Here is a 12,020-nt window from a genome sequence, read left to right on the forward strand (position 1 = left end):
ACTATTTGCCCTGAAGTTGACTTGCCCTTTATGTCACATGGGGGTGATAGGTCTTAAAGCGACCCAGTGAACCAAATGTTAAGACAAATTCAGTTTTAAAATAACTGGTGCTGCTGGTCCTTTACCTTCTGTTCACAAACACTGATTCTGTCAGACCTGGGAAGCTAAGCAGTGTAAGCCCTGCAGTGCTCTGGATGGGAGACCAGGAGCTGTAGGCTTTTTCTGCACAATAGAGTCTCTAATAGCTGTTAAGTACTGTATATCCTACACAAGGTAATTAGTAGAGCCACCCTCATTATTGGTGATGGGCTAGCAGGTTGTCCAGAGCTGGACGAATGAGTTTAGCCCCAAGGCCACTTGACATGCCCATTCTGGTAGATGCAGACCTTTTTGGCCAGATTTCATAGGTGAGGTCAGGGGTCACATTCAAGGCCCACAGGTCATGCTCAGACAGGTGGCTCCTAAAAATACTTTCAAGCAGTCAGAGTATCCTCATTTACACTCTTTCTAAAATATGCTCAAGGAGTTGCAGCCCCTTGGTAGACAAAGTCTTGTCTATAGCTTAGCAGCAGGGGAAATAGATTTGGCAGTCATGGCCTCCAAAGTCTGCATGATTCATTTCCCATAGAGGTCACATGTGTCATTCAAACTAGAGGTAAATGTGAAGGCACTGAATACATACAGTATATTAAAAAGAGAGGGTTCAGGATAAAAGGACTAACATATATCACCTTTTTCTTTTGGCTACTAATTGGTTTTGCCTCAAATTATACCTGTAGGAGGTTTTCCATTCGGTCTCAGTCTACTACAACCATTGGAAACTTTGCCATTTTGTAATAAAGAGACCACCTGATTCAGTGAACTGTAATGGTGGTTGGACTCTCAATAGCACCTTACACCTGTAAATGTATAATGAAAGCAGAGGTTCCATACTATGTAATACCCCTTTTACACCGGAGCTAAAACCTAGGTTTTTGAAGGGTTAACCCGGGCAGCTCCCTGGTGTAAAAGGGGAGAGAGTTGGATCGCCGGGTCGAGTGACCCAGCAATCCAACCCAGGTAACTAGCAGGGTTTAACACGGGCGTAGCCCGTGAAACCCTGCTGTGAGAACAGCGCACTCCGGGTCACGATGACCTGGAGTGCGCTGCTAGCCGGCTGATTGGTCCGGCTTCAGTGGCGCTTGGAGATGACGTCATCTCCAAGCGACCACTTTCACTCCGCAAAAGCCGGGTCTATGCAGACCCGACTGTGGTGTGAGCGGCGCTGACTCGGGAATATCCCGAGTCGGCGCCGGCAAAATTCCGGATCTGATCCGGATAGGAACTTTGTTCCAACTCCGGGTCAGACCCAGAATTTAGGTGGAAAAGGGGTATTATTGTCACCTTTGTCAAAAAGGAGTCCACTGTATAATAGACTGGGTCATATTAATCAGTCACCAAGGTCTAACTCTGTCTACCCTGGCCAAGCTCAGATTATCCATAAATGAGCTCAAATCTGTTCTGACTCCATCCCATAGGAAATATCCATTTTTTTCTTCTTACAGAAATGTGATTAGAATTAAGTTTCAATGATAGTTCAAAGTCAGAATACACATTGAAAGGACTTATTAGAAAAAGCTTTTCCATGTTCCCTTACACTGCAAACAATCACAAAACCTATTGAGATTTCCATTTCTTACAGTTGCGGAGCATTCACTCAGAACCAGGCAGTGAGAGGCAAATGGTCCGCAATGGAGCAGTAGGATTATATCAATCTGCCCAAGTTAAGGCCAGCCATGTTAGTCTATAGAGCTTTAAATCCCAGTCACCTACGGGAATTTGTCTTAAATTTGTCTGGATAACAACTGTGGTATCTTACCTGAACAGAATGGCACGCTCTTGTTCTCATTTACAAAAGTCCTTGGGAATAGAAAATGGGCCATTCAAAGGCTATTCACCTAACAATTGCATTCTGGGAAACTAATGAACTGGGCAATTCTCCATCAATATCATCTGATTTTGGGCAGTGTTAATATTTAATTAATATTTCAAACAATAGTTTAAATCTTCAGGGGTTCCTTGAATAGATTATTTTGCAACTTTTTTCTAAAGCTCAGGTTTCCACCTTTGTGTCCAGCGTGTGGAAACAGGGATCATTCAAGGTGGATGTTATTCTCCCATATGTTCTCCCACCACCTGTTTTTTACTGAAGACACTGCACAAAATGAGAGCAGATCTGGTATCCAATTTAATACTGGTTTACCCTCTCTGGCCATTCAGGGTATTGTTTCCTCTAATCAGTTAGTTGTGCAAAGGTCCCAAAATTCCTTTGGAACTATCCAAAGACTGCTTCCAGGGTTCTTCAGATCTCCTTGACAGGTTGCCACCGTGCATATTGAGAATGACATGAATTGGTTACTAACAAGACTCAAGATTGTCATCTTCTACAGTAGTCCTTATCATTGCCTCACCGATGCCATTCATGGACCAGATATTCTACTATGATTAGAGAATTTAATGTATGGCATAGTACTGCTAAAACAGGTAGAACAGCTTCTCTCCTTCCAGGACTTCTGGCTGCCAAATATGATGCAGGTCTTGCATCAGCCACCATCTGCTATTATGGTTCAGCTCTTGCCTTTTTATCACCAAGGCTAACTGAAGTCATTTTACTTACTCAGAGGAGTTCATTCCTACCCAGCGCTTTTAATCCACAGGGGCATATCCAATTGGGTGCGAGGTTTAGCGAGGTTAAAACTTCGTGCCCAATTTAAAAATATCGCAGGTATGCGCGCTCACGATACCCACGGTATTCAATTTATAAAAATACTGGTCGCGTGGTTTTCAGCTGTGAAAACCTCATGCCTCATATTTAAAAAAAAACATCACTTACCTGGGACTGGTTGGAGGACCAAGGGCTGCTGGGAGATGTAGTTCTCCCAGCGCCCATTCCGGTGGACCACACTATCACTGCGGGGGCACACTGACAGTGGGACACACACACACACTCATACACACTTACAAACACCACACACACTGACATACTCACCAATACTGCAGAAGAGCTGGCTAACGACGCAGGATAAAGACAGCGCTGCAGGAGGTAAGTAATTAAGGACTAATTAAGCTAATTGAATACTTCCAATTGATTATTTAGTCCTCAGGGGGGGCACTGCGGAGGTGTCAGAGAAAGTGTTGGTGATTTAACCTAAAATCATCGATTTTAGGCAAAATCACGCTTGCTCAGGAGGTGCGAGGAAAAAAACCTCCCTGCGCGTGTTTTTTTAAAAAACACGCGTCTAATAGAATAGCAAAAAACCCGCACCTGCAGGAAAAAGCTCGCAGGTGCAGGTTTTTGTAATCTCGCAGCCTATTGAATATGCTCCACAGTATTCTAGTACTTGGAATATAGAACCTCTTCTAACTAGGGATGAGCGGGTTCGGATCTATGAAATCGTGTTTTCCCGCCTGACTCGGAGCTGAAATCGAGGCAAAACGTCATCAACCCGCTGTCGGATCTCGCGGGTTTTGGATTCTATAAATGGTCCCCTTGTCGGCGCCATTTTTCACTCCGGCTGTGGACAGTGAAGAGGGAGAGTGGGAGCTAGGGCTGGCTGGGCTGTGTAGTGCTGCTGTTGTCCATAGGGGCTGTGTCCACTCCAAAGTCCATAGGGGCTGACTGGGCTGTGTTGTGCTGCTTTTGTCCATAGGGGCTGGCTGGGCTGTGTTGTGCTGCTGTTGTCCATAGGGGCTGGCTGGGCTGTGTTGTGCTGCTGTTGTCCATAGGGGCTGGCTGGGCTGTGTTGTGCTGCTGTTGTCCATAGGGGCTGGCTGGGCTGTGTTGTGCTGCTGTTGTCCATAGGGACTGGCTGGGCTGTGTTGTGCAGTCAGTTGTCCATAGGGGCTGGCTGGGCTGTGTTATGCTGCTGTTGTCCATAGGGACTGGCTGGGCTGTGTTGTGCAGTCAGTTGTCCATAGGGGCTGGCTGGGCTGTGTTGTGCTGCTGTTGTCCATAGGGGCTGGCTGGGCTGTGTTGTGCTGCTGTTGTCCATAGGGGCTGGCTGGGCTGTGTTGTGCAGTGTCCCATAATGGCTGTAGTCCTAAAGGGGTGCTGTAGTGTTGTCCAGGGGGTGATCTCTCCATCAGGGGTGCTCCCCCCAAGTGCAAAAATACAAAAATATTTTTTTCTGTGTTTGTGAATCGTGTGCGCAGTAGCCGCACGTGCATCAACAAAGTAGCAGCGCCAAGCGTGCGCCTGTGTCATAAGTCAAGGGCCGGCTAGCTCTTCTGTTGAAGGGTGGTGTACCCCGAAAGTGCCGGAAAAAAAATTAAAAAATCTTTTTCTGTGTGTGTGTGCGCCTTAGCCGCACGTGCATCAATATCACAAAAATGGAGGACAAAAACAGGCAGTGACCTTCCTATATCGAGGACTGAGTTTACTTTTAACTAAAGGACGGAGAAGGGTTACATCCTATTTCTATTTACAAGAGACTGAATTCACTTTGCTATGTGACAGGGCCAGTCGAAAGTATTCCTTTTATATTGTATGCATGTTTTGCTTTTGAGGTGTGGGCGTCACATTTACAGTAAGGTTACATTTCATAGCTTGCAGTCTGTGATGCGCACTTGATACATGCACAGTTTTTTTGATATTCGCTTAATAACCAAGTTGCGGCTTCATGCAAATCGCAGCATCATGCACTCTCCCCCCTCCACAGGTTTGATCCAAAGAGTCGGCAAGTGTGCCAGAGATTGCGGATATTGGGCCTGATTCAGAGCCGGACGCTATTTGCGCTCGCTCGTCCAGAAAAAGGGGCTGGCTATTTAAATTAACCGTTCGCTCTTTGCGGTCTGTTCACGCCTCTATGTCTGAACGAGCGAACGAAACATGTGAACGTAATTTTGAAAAAAACGCCCCCTGGCCGCTCGCATCATACGTCATGTTCACTATTTATTAGATTAATCGAGTACATCGGACGGCGTATGAACTGCTCGCTATTCTTGTGGTTGGTTTTTCCTACCACAATCATGCGAGCAGTTCTAACTATAAAACAACCAAGTGATGTGGGCAATGAAGCTGCTTTGTTAATTATGCACACCCTTAAAACGCCCGTTTGACCTTTTGGCACGCCTGCGTTCGGATCTCCACTCCCCGTTTTCAAGCACCTTCCCCTGTTACCACCCACAAACGCCTCATTCTGTCACTCAAAATAGCAGGCATTCGCTATTTAGCGAGCACACGATTTTCGGCCGCACTGACTGGTTCGCGCATGCGTATTAAAATCCATATGCATGCGCAGTTGTGCGAACATCGGTCGGAACGAACGAGCGGCCGCTTACGAGTGGCTCTGAATCAGGCCCATTGTGCAAAGTGCAAAATCATGGTTAATCTGTTTTCTCTACGTATTTGCATCAAGCCCGGGATTCAAGATCACTGCAACCTAAACCATTTTATAATAACTGGACAGCATATCCCAAAGCCTTACTGTCCCATTGACAATCCTAGGTTGAACCAGTATTCTGAATATTAATCAGTGAAATATCTGAGAAATGTATCATAGGAATATAAGAATTCTTATAATGGTTTAATAAATATATGAAACCTGCCACTAATTCTAAATGGGGATATGACAACTTCACAGAAATATACATTTAGGCCCTGATTCAGAGCCGAACGCTCTTTCAGAGCTCTCGCTCTGAATCAGGGCGTTTTTTTTTTTTAATGGAGCCGGCCTCCTGGCCGCTCGCTAAGCTGTGGGTGACCACCCACAGCTTTTGCGAGCGGCCAGGTGATGGTCGCGACCATCGCGACCATCGGGCTTGCAGCAAGACCCTTGTGGTAGGGTCTCGTCTGCCTCAAGCCCCAGTGAGCTTCCGGCGCTAATAGAGCCGGAAGCTCACTACTGACATCACTAGTGATGTCAGTAGGGCCGCCATCAAACGGGAGGCGTTCCACCAGGAACGCCTCAGTTTGTCCAGCCACCCCCCCACCCCGCCTACAAAACGGGATGAGCTGTCGATCAACATCGACAGCCGCCCCGTTGTGCTGCGACCCCTGGAGCGAGTGATTTCTCGCTAGCTCCAGGGCTCACGCACACGGCGCGTGCACACTGCCCGAACATCGACCTGCTTGCGAGCGCATAGCGCTCGCAAGCGGGTCTGAATCAGGCCCTTAGTACCAAGAACATTACGATAAGAGGTGTGGTGCTATAATCCTTATAGAAAAGGTATAAATTCCAGACCCACTGTTCAAGGAAAAGTCTGGGGTTACAGTAATCCAAGAATGGTCAATATCAACCGAAAAGGTCAGGGGAGGCAGCAATCCAGAGACAGGTCCGTATCCAAACAATGACACAATCAGAAATAGAACTGTCAATCGGCAGCCACACATACCCACATTAGTATAAACCCATAACTATAAGGTAAAGAACATAATAGCTCTGAAGCATCAAAGTAACCAAGTGGCTTCAGGGAAGATGCAGGTAGAAGTAGCATGCTCTTGAACTCCACTCCCTCCTGTTGCTGGACCCCCACAAGATTTTGGATGCTCTGCTTTCCATATACCAAGGACACACCCTGGACACCAAAATATCTTTGGATGCTGGATATCCTGTGGATAACACACATTCTCTGGATGTTGGATAAGCTCCTGTCTGTTCTCCAGTGCTCAGCAACCTCTAGGTCAGAGGTTTTCAACCGCTGTGCCGCGGCACAGTAGTGTGCCGTGGGCGGTTGTGAGGTGTGCCGCAGCGCTAGAGCCGCCGGTCACATTAAAGAGCTGCAGCCCGGGCAGCGCTGCCACTGAGCTCCTCTGGGAGGCTCAGGGGCACGCCCGGGCCGTGACCTGCCTGAACGCGGCAGCGTGACATCACAGGTCACGCATGCCGCCTTGCCTGCCTGGCCTGCCTGCTCGCCCCAACAGAGTCTCAGCCAGTCCTTTACTCCCGCTCGCGGCCAGCCAGTCCTTCTCTCCTTCCCGCCTGCGACCAGGCAGTATTCCCACCTTCGCCATCGGTTAGCCACCCCTTCACTAACTCCTGCCTGCAGCCAACCAGTACTACCCGCCCGCAACCAGCCACCCCTTCTCTTCCACCCGCCCGTGGCCAGCCAGTACATCTCTCCCTCCAGCAGCCAGGAAGCCCTTTCCTCCTAGCCGCCTGCGACCAGCCAGCCACTGCTGACAGTTCTGCACCGTGGGAACCTGCAGCCGATGACACAGGTAAGTCTAAAAAAATTTACATTTATTTTTGATGTGGTAGCCAGTATGATTTGATTTTGTGGAGAGCAATGTGTTGTTGTTTTTTTGTTTGTTTCTGTGGGGGTCCTTGTTATTTTTTTTTTCTGTGGTTGCCTATGTTATTTTTTTTCTGTGGGGGGTCTATTATTTTTTTTTCTGTGGGGGCCCATGTTATTTTTTTCTGTGGGGGCCTATGTTTTTTTTTTGTGGGGGTCTATGTTAATTTTTTTCTGTGGGGGCCTATGTATTTTTTTTCTGTGGGGGCCTATGTTATGTTTTTTTATGTGGGCGCCAATGTATGTGTGTGTTATATCTTTGGGGCCATTGTATGTGTGTTTTATTCCTGTGAAGGCCAATGCGTGTTTTTTTATGCGAGAGCCAATGTGTATGTTTTTGCATAGGTCACGCACGCCGCATCGCCGGATGGTGTGCCTTGGCAATTTTAAAATCTTGCCTAGTGTGCTTCGAGTTGAAAAAGGTTGAAAATCACTGCTCTAGGTGGTGGGATCATCTCCCAATCCTTCCTCTTCCTATAGCCTTACATACTGGGAGATGTATTCAGAATAATTTGGGGTCAGTCAGTGCTGTCCTGGAAGAATGGTCCCACCTCCTCCTCTAGCTCATTAACAAACACAGGGTGGGGGGTTCCAGTTGCCCAGAAACCCCACCACCCCTGGCCGTTCTAAACTCGCAGACTTGCTCCAATGCTTTGCAGAGCAGGTGACTTGGATTTTGAATGATGCCTACATCCTGAAAAGAAGAAAACACATTCAGTTCAGATGGGCTGTCCCTTCTGGCGCATCCAACTTAGTAACTCATTCAGACCCACTCACAAGTTGCGGCTGCTCGCTGGCAAAACGGGGCCTGTTATTTAAATGAAGTGCTCGCAGTGCGTCATGTAAGGATGCCCACTATGTTTTAGCAAGCTACGGCAAAGTGCAGTCGCAAGTGTATATAGACGCCTCCTTGCCACTCACAACACACGTCATCTCCAGGAAATGTAGGATTAATCGGGACCATCGAGAGCCATTGGAGCTGCTCGAAACCCTTGAGGTTGCCTTAACCCGCCGCAAGCACAGCAATCAGTGCTGCCTGAAATCAGTGGCGTAACTAGGGCAGGGCGAGCGGGGTGCGTGCCCTGGGCGCCGTTGGACCGGCGGCGCGGGGGGGGGCACCGCCGGCCACAGTACCGGCCCGCCCGGCCTAGTTAGCCAGTGTAGCGCCGACCGCAATGAGTGCGGTCAGCGCTACACATTTACACAGGACCGGCGCTAGGCTTCCAGCGCCGGTCCTGTGCTTCACACCTGAGCACGTTCCCTCTCCCTGAGCGCTTGCCCAATAGCGCTAGGAGGCGGGCTCAGGCTGTGCATAACACACGCATCACCGCCAGCGCTGGCGGTGATGCGTGTGTTAAACAGCAGCCAATGAGAGTCAGATAGACTCTCATTGACTGCTGCAGCACCCACTGCAAGAGCCGGACTTCTGTCCCATAATGCTGAGCGCGCCAGCCCGGGCGGGAGCGGCGTCGCGGACAGGAGCAGGAGCAGAGATTCTCCTGGGAGGACCTCTACTGGGGGGGCTACTCTACTGGGGACTACTACTTGAGGGGGAACTACCACTGGGGGCATTATAAAAGGGGCCTATTACTAGAGGCACTGCACTCGGGGGACCACTACTGGGGGCAATAATAGGAAGGACCACTACAGGGGGCACTGGATAGGGGGGATCACTACAGGGTGCCTGCATAAGGGGACCACTACTGGAAAAACTGCATGGGGGGGACTACTGCTGGGGGCACTATATAAAGGGCACTGCATAGGGGGGGGGGACTACTACTGGGGGCACCATATAAAGGGCACTGCATAAGGGGATACCGCTACTGGGTGCACTGCATTGTGGGGACTGCTACTGGGGGCACTGCATAAGGGGGAACACTACGTGGGGCACTGTATTTGGGGGGCCACTACTGGGGGTACTGAGTAAGGGGAACTAATTTGGGGCTGCATAAGGGGGACCACTACTGGGGATACTGTATAAGGGGCACTACTATGGGCCTGCATAAGAGGGACCACAACTGCATACTGGGGGTACTGTATAGGGGGTACTACTGGGGTTAAGGTGCATAAGGATAGGAATGTTCAGTTTGAAAATAAAGGGGTGTGTCATGTTGACACGCCCCATTTTTAAGAGACTACGCCCATTTTTTGCCGCGCACATCGGGGCGGGGGGGGGCTCCCTTTTCAAATTTGCCCTGTGCTCCAAATGCCCTAGTTACACCACTGCCTGAAATACATGCAAGTGACGTGAAAAAATGACGCTACTTTGCTAAATATGCACGCCCTTTAAACTGCGTTTTGGCGGCCTGACACACCTGCGTCCACAACACCACTCCCCCGTTTACAAGCACCTTCCCCAGTTACCACCCACAAACGGCACTATCTGTCACTCAAAGTAGCGACCTCATAGTGGCTTACGAGCAACCAAAAACAGATCGCAAAGACTGGCTTGCGCACGCGCACTGCGAATTATATGCATGCGCAGATGGGCGAAAATCTCTCAGAGTGAGCGAGTGCAACTTAGCAACCAGGTCTGAATCAGGTCCTTACTGTGATCACTGGCCCTGCATATGTCTATCTTATTACATACACTGCAATTTGTATGCGGGAGGACTATAACTTGTTAAGTGCTAATTATGCCGCCTTCAAGGGCTGGCCACACTCACTCTAGGGGCCTGATTCAGAGCCGCTCATAAGCGGGCCGCTCGTTCGCTCCGAGCGATGTTCGCACATCTGCGCATGCGTATGGGTCGTAATGCGCATGCGCCAACCAGTCAGTGCGGTCGTAAAACGTGTGTTCGCAAAATTGCGAGTGCCTGCTAATTTGAGTGACAGGATGAGGCGTTTGTGGGTGGTAACAGGGGAAGGTGCTTGAAAACGGGGAGTGGAGATCCGAACGCAGGCGTGCCAAACGGTTAAAATGGGCGTTTTAAGGGTGTGCATAATTAACAAAGCAGCGTCATCGACCACGTCACCTGGTTATTTCTTAGCCTGAACTGTTCGCATGATTGCGGTAGGAACATCCAACCACAAGCACTGCGAGCAGTTCAGACTCCTTTCGATGTACTCGATTAGGATAATAAATAGCGGAGATGACGTATGATGCGAACGGCCAGGGGGCGTCTTTACAAAATAGCGAGCGCATGGTTTCGTTCGCTCGCTCAGACATAGAGGCGTCAACAGACCGCAAAGAGCAAGCGCTCAATTTAAATAGCCGGCCCCTTTTTCTGAACGAGCGAGCGCAAAGAGCGTCCGGCTCTGAATCAGGCCCTAGAATCACTCTAAAATACTCATCTAGAAATCCTGAATTTGCCACTCCAGCTGTCATGCAATTTGAATATCATGCAATTTTGTTTGCATGCATTTGATAACATAATCTATGCACACGTAATGAAAAAAGCACAAGTCAACATCTATGGTGCATTCTACAGACAGGAGAGTAGCTAGTAATTTATGGCCCCATAGCAACATTTGCAAGGACCCCATGTACAGCTCAAAGGCTTATATGAAAACATGAGACAGGACCCCTCAGCTATGGCCCGCATAGCAGCTGTACCTATGGTAGTTACTTGATCTAAGCTGTTTGTTAGAGCAGGTGACTGTCCTCATCATCATTGTGTACTGTATTTGCACTTGCTCTAGAACACTCGCAAATGATACAGTATACGTTAGCATCAATGCGTCTCAGCCAGCATCTGTTCACAATTGCGCAAACAAGCTCTTACTGTACTCGACATATGTTAAATGGCCCTTTTCCACTTTTATGGGCATGTGCAAAATGAATTAATATAAGTTTATGCTAAGCAAACTGTTGTCTGTCTCACTTGGCATCAGGCCCATTGCATTGATCTACTTGGCCACAGGTTGCTTTAGCTTTGCCCACTTCAAAGCTAATGTAGCGGGGTCTGGCGGGGGTCCCGGATGCTGCAGTGAGCCTGGATCTAGAGAGATCTTGGCTGCTGAGGCGCCGGGGACCGACATCGGCCGTGGGCACGGCAGTGGAGATAGAATTCTGGAGGTTCCAGTGCCTGCAGCAGAGGTCGGCTGGTGCTCACCACCACCCCTGGTGAATAATGGTGGAAAGCCTGAATCTGCAAGGATTCAGGCCACACCAATCACAACAGCCCTGTTTGAAAATAGCGCTGCGAGCAAGCTAATCACAACTCACTGCGGCGCAAATCCAAGATGGTCACGGCGAGCCAATTATGACTCACCACTTCATAAAGGGTTAATAGGCTCCATAGCTTTGTTATCGTCCCTGGTTAAGTGGGCAATAGGCCCGACCTGCAGAGGGCACTAGGCCTAATAGTCACTACCCTACTACCTGGATATGTGGCCAATAGGCCCAATCATCTGTTGTGGTAGGCCCTTATTAGCATTGTCAAAGGCCCCATTGGTTAGGCAGACATTAGGCCTGAGGGGCTGTGGGCATTAGGCCCTATAGTTATTGTGTAAAGGCCCATTGGTTAGGTGGGTACCAGACCCAAGGCACTGTCGGCATTAGGCTTATATTAGGTTAAAGCGGCCCGATTGGTAGGCAGACACTAAGCACAGAAGGGCACTAGGCTTTGTAGTCATTGTCGTTGGTCTATGGTTAAGTGGGTGCTAGGCCCCAGTCCAGTGTGTGTACCCTGTTAATAGAACAGTCTGTGTTAAGTACTCAATGTCACCTAGTCATTGCATCTCCCCAAGTTATGCCCCATGCAAAGGAGGCTGCTGGTAAGGTAGGCTGTCTGCTTGAGTTTGTT

The sequence above is a fragment of the Taudactylus pleione genome, unplaced genomic scaffold (genome assembly GCF_031769625.1).
Source record: "Taudactylus pleione unplaced genomic scaffold, aTauple2 ptg000198l, whole genome shotgun sequence".
NCBI classification, from domain to species: Eukaryota; Metazoa; Chordata; class Amphibia; order Anura; family Myobatrachidae; genus Taudactylus; species Taudactylus pleione.